Source organism: Polypterus senegalus, chromosome 1 (assembly GCF_016835505.1).
Source record: "Polypterus senegalus isolate Bchr_013 chromosome 1, ASM1683550v1, whole genome shotgun sequence".
Lineage (NCBI taxonomy): Eukaryota > Metazoa > Chordata > Cladistia > Polypteriformes > Polypteridae > Polypterus > Polypterus senegalus.
In genome coordinates this window covers 78,634,658-78,640,512 of record NC_053154.1, presented here as the reverse complement: position 1 = coordinate 78,640,512, position 5,855 = coordinate 78,634,658, and positions in this window count along the sequence as shown.

Below are 5,855 nucleotides of genomic sequence, written 5' to 3'. Positions count from 1 at the left end.
CTTGGTCAGTTCATAACCCTCCATTTCTTCTTTTTGAGCCAATTAATGGTAGATTTTCTAGTGTGCTTTGAATCATTATAATGTTAAATGGTCCAATTCTGGTTTGACTTCAACTTTTGGACAGATGGCCTCACATTCTCCTCAAGCACATTTTGATGTGAGGCAGAATTCATACCTTACTCGATGGCTGCAAGCTGCCTGGGCTCTGAGGCAGCAAAACAACCTCAAACCATAACATTTTCACCACCATGCTTTTGGTATAAAGCTGTCTTTGGTTAACAGCAAACTTATTTACTGTCACTGTGGCCAAACAATGCTTGGTCTTTGCCTATAAGTTAAATGGCCAGCTGTGGTCTTGCTTTAATGTTCTTTTTACACAGCAAAGGCTTATTTTCCGGCATACCTTGCAAGCAGGTCAAATTTATGCAAACTCTTTCTGATTGTAGATGCGTGCACTTTAACACAAATGTATGCAAGAGTTACCTGCAGATCCCATGATGACATTTTGTGATTCTTGGAGACTTTGTTTAGTATAAAATGGTCAGCTCTTTGGCTGAATTTGCTGGGCCAGCCAGTCCTGTTGTGTGAAATCCATACCACTTGCAGTTGGGCTTCCTTACAGTGGAATGATTGATTTCAAATAATTTGTCAATCTTTTTATATCCCTTGCCAGACTGATGGACTTCCTTCCATAACCTTCTTTCTGAGGGTCTTAGAGAGTTCTCTTGATCTTGGCATGACAACACCACACCTTAGATATCTGCGGTTTAAATAAGACAGGTTCCACTTTCATACTCCCTAAGGAAGTTGTAATCATTAGCATCTTGTCTAGAACACCCGATTCTAATATAATGGATTTGAAGGGGTGATAAATTTTGGTGGCTGTGGTTAGTTTTTTTCATAAAATAAAGTTGTATTAATTTAGATTAGGAGAATGAACACACCATCTCATTTTTATGTGTCATTTGTTCAACTAAATCACTTTTTGATTGCATGAAGATCTAGCATTTGTCTGTTCAAATACGCTGAAAATGTCAACAGTTTCCATGGAGTGTACTTACTTATAAATGTATGACTTATAAATACACTTAGTAAAATGAATGTGGTAACCATAATGCAGAATTATCCCAACAGCCAATCAATTGTTTACCATAAGTGAGCCTCTGTATCTTCACTTTAGCAAATTCAGCCACAGTCTGAAACACTTCAAGTACCACTTACTTATAGAAAGCCTGTCTTGTTTTAATTGGATCAATATTTTGTTTGTTTTGACAATATTTTTAATAAGTAAAAGGAAATTGAAAGCATACACTGCTTAGTTTGTGTCCATGTGTGCTATTAATGAGATTAAAGACTTGCTTTCACCACGGTGCTAATATAAAACATTATTTTCTACATTTTGCAAAATGCCCCCATTCTTTTCTGAAGTGCTATTTCTAAAATGGATTTCAGGCAGAGGGAGGCACAAATTACTCCTTAAATATCTTATTTCCTACACTGTTTCTGGCTGACTATAACATAATCATTTTAAATGGTCTGATGGTAAACTAAGACATCGTTTCCCAATTTGCTCGGATTATAGCCTCAAACTGCTTTCCATAAATTACATTTTCAAGTATTGTTTCATCTTCCAAAGCTGACACTAAAACCTCAACAAGGTTTGGAATATGTCACACACATTTCAACAGGTTGATTCTTGTTTGCCTCAAATCACTCAGCGCTGTGACGCAGGCAGGAAGGCAAACTCAGAGTTCAGAAGTTGGAGTTGGAGGTGAGCATTCCACAAAAAATGTTAAGCTGCAGGCTTAACAATTTATGCTTTCTTTTCTGATGTGTTAAATTATTGAATTGTAACACATTCATTTTTTATGTTTTGCTCTATCGATTTCATTTTCCTAACCTGCTAATTTCAATGCAGCAGCAGCTTGCATTGCGGGAAGCATCTCTACACAGAATAACAAATCCCTGATGGACACACTGACAATAAAAAAAAAAATGAAATAAAATGGATCCTAGTGGCTTTTGATTAATTAATCTTGTAGTTGGTATGCTTTAAATGAAGACTAATATATGAATGTAATCCTAGTGGTTCATTTCCAATTAGCTTGTTCAAATTTTTTGAAGATCAGTAAGTCTATTTTTAAAATCCAGATAAGCAGGTTGCAATTTTATTATTTAGATTTTATTTATTTATTTTTATTTTATATTTTTTTAATTTATTTTCCTTCCTCAGAGGAGAGAGTGGAAGCTTTTGAAATGGAAAAAAATCATTTACAGGCAAACCTGGATCCACCAATACACCCTTTTGGGCTCAGTTTAGGAAATCCTCATGAAAATTAAACTAACTGAATGTTGTAAGCCCCCGTGACCCTGTGTTAGGATATAGCGGATTGGATAATGGATGGATGTTGTAAGGCAAACACAGGTGGAGTGATAAGGATTTTGGGTTCCTTTCTCTAGTTGTGTTTGCTGCTGTATTTAGTCCTGATAGTAGGTGTTGGCACATATTGATTGGGGGAATTAGGATGTTCATGATGGCTAAAACATTATTGTTTATTGCTCTCCAGAACTGTTGAGAAGTGAAAAGTCAAGCAAAATTACACCTTTTATTGGCTAACTAAAAAGATTACAATATGCAAGCTTTCGAGGCAACTCAGGCCCCTTCTTCAGGCAATCCTCCACTAGTTCTCTGGTTTCTATGTGACAACAGTTTTCTCCACTACCTGGCCTTCATTACACACTATTCATCCATGACAGGTCAGGTCAGGTTGGAGAGCACCCACTGGTATAGTGCTTTGCCTCATCAAACACACAACGAAACAGCTCAGGATCCAGAGCGCCACTGCTCTGTTTCCAAGTTGTTTTCCTGCTAATGGAAAGACATCTGAGATACAAGAAAGGATAGAAAGGTTCTGACATCATAAGAAATGGCCACTCAAAGACTTTAGGTGTAGAACAGCCTAGAGGGGCTGGGCATCTAGAGGGCTGAAGTCTCCAGATCTGTCACTGTGTCTGACTTTGACCATTGCAACTTTTTTCTTAAATCACTAACTGCAGGTTCAATAGATGCACTTGAGTGAACTTGTTAATGTCTCCAAAAATACATCAGTGTTATTACTTTTACAGAAGTAATGACATTAGATGATAAAACAAAAAATAATTAACTAAAAAAGACTTAGTTTTGTGTTTGGATAGCTGTAGATAGGCTAGCAATGTACCAAATATAACCAATAATTAGTTGAGTATATTTTATGCTTTAATTGTTCATCCAAATATAATAGATATTTTTTACCATATAGTCCTATTTTGCAATGTGCAAGTAGATAGATATACATCCAGAAAGAAACCAGAAACAGGATCAGAGCTGTAAGCTTAGAAGTTGCCAGCTGTTCTGACTGCAGTAAGAATGATGGCTGTATATTGAAGTTGTTTTGTTTTTTTGGCAAATACTGAAAATAATGCAACTACTGTACTGTAAACTAAGCGCTATCTATCTATCTATCTATCTATCTATCTATCTATCTATCTATCTATCTATCTAATGTTTGAAAAAGATGACTAAAAGGGAGCTACAATGCCATGTGGCTGCTACCTACTCTGTCTTCATGTGTTGATGTGTGAATGATGTCTTTTTGGATATAATGAAACCTTCCAGTGTTTGGACCTCAAGTCGCATGGGCACAAATAAAGAGACAAATCCTGAGGTTCAGCCAAGAAACTTGCCTTGTTCCTCCTGTAGTGGAAACTCGTGTTTGAAGATGTTGATATGCTATCTTCACAACAGTTTGTTAAACTAGCATTAAATTCTATTTCTCTCTACTGTTCATGTGTTTTGTTGTCTACCGCCTGTGTTGAGATTTGTGTGGATTTTGGGTTTTTTATTAAGCTCAAGATCAATCAACCTAGTTTTAGGGAGTGTGTTCAACTTCCAAAATACTAATAAATGTCTCCCCATTTACTCAAATTACAAGATACGTTGATGCTTGGTCTGCCACTGGCTTTTGTGAAAGTGAGTAAATGGCTTTTGATCAGTGTTGCTACTTATATGATTTTTTAGTTTTTTATCATATTTTGAGATCTTAAGATGTTTGTGTTAAGGGTAAATTCTCACCTTGTCTCTTACTTGTATGTAAGGCAGACATTAACAAAAAGGAAATCCTCTTTAAACAGAGCTGATTAATGTGAAAAGAGACACATTGTGGGCTAATGATTTCAGAAAGTAAAATGGAGGAAAACAAATGTAAATTTACTTCTCTGAATGGACTGAAAGGATTAAAGATTACAAGAAAGCTATTTAATAGGTTGGTACTTCTGTACTTTTGTTTAGACATGGCACGATACCACTTTTTTATGTCCGATACCGATACCGATATTGTGAATTTGGATATCTGCCGATACGTCACAAATCCGATACAGTCATTGAGTCTTTTTTTAAACAGAAAACAAAAATTAATGCTTTCAAAAAAATGTCCAGATACATTTTATATACCTCAACACAAATACAGAAATCATAACTGTGATATAATAAGGAAGAAACATTGCAAAGAGAACATGGTTTAGTAACCGCTTCTTTTTATTTAAATGTCCTCAGTTTTAGCAGCATTTGACGGACCAGCACCATCCAAAAAATCCAAAAAGACAAGAGCAACTGTATACGAAAATAAAACATAAGATGACATAAAAGCTTAGTGTCTAAAGAAACATTAATAATGAAATTCAAAGTGCTTTTTAATGCCAAACCAACACAGGAACTGCAATTTAAAATAATGCAACATAAAATATATACTTTAAAAAAAAATCTAGAATTGACCCTTACTTAATGGTTAACATAAATATACACCTACAGTGGGATGTCTTACTGAACTTGTGGAACTCTTTTCTTGCTTCACTTTAACATAAGGGGTAGGTTTTTCTTTAGAAAGATCAGCATTTCAGCCTTCTCAGCTGTCAGCCTGCTTCTCCTTTCATCAATAATGATGGAGGCTGTACTGAAGAGCCTCTCGCTCTCCACACTTGTTGAAGGTGCACAAAGAAATTTAGCTGCTGTACAAACCAGAGTGGGTAATCTAGGCTGGTTGACTTGCCAGTACAACAGTGGATTGTCTGAGCGAATAGTTGGCTCACTGAGGTAGGTTTGCACTTCAATACATGCACTTGAGGTGGTTAACTGAGGAGCAGGCTCTACAGAGCTTTCCTTTAGGATTTCATCAAAAATACTTTCAAGTCTGCTGTGGCTTGCAGTTTCCATCCGTGGAGTCTTGCTTGCTGGTTCCACAGCAGCTGATTCACAAGATGTCCCTCTGCTGGCTCTGAGGAATCTGATGTGCTTCTTTTAAACACTTCCTCCATCTTTCTCACCTCTACGATCAAAGCTGCTTTTGCCTGGTTTGAGATTTCTATACTTGTGAAGTATCTGGAACGATAATAGCCAAACCACAATATTAAGAGATTATTATACTGTTGGCTGATGAAATATTACAATTTAACTTAACTTCCTCACAGTCAAGTGTGGGATTTGTGAGTAAATGTCTTTAGCTCTCTCTCACTGACACACACACACACACACACACACACTCTCTCTCTCACTCTTTCTATCCCATTCTTTCTCTCTCTCACTACACACTCTGCCTCTCCCCCCCCCCCTCACAAACGCACACATTAAAAAAAATTCCATACCTGTCTTTATATCTTGGATCCAGCAGTGTTGCAACTGCATATAGTGGCTCAGATTCTACATCTTTGAAGCGTCTGTTAACAGCCTCGAGAAGGGTGATCTTCATCGTCCTTATTCCCTCGTCACTTTCATTTCGTCGAGACAGAACGCGCTTAAGGACGCAGACGATGGGGATAACATC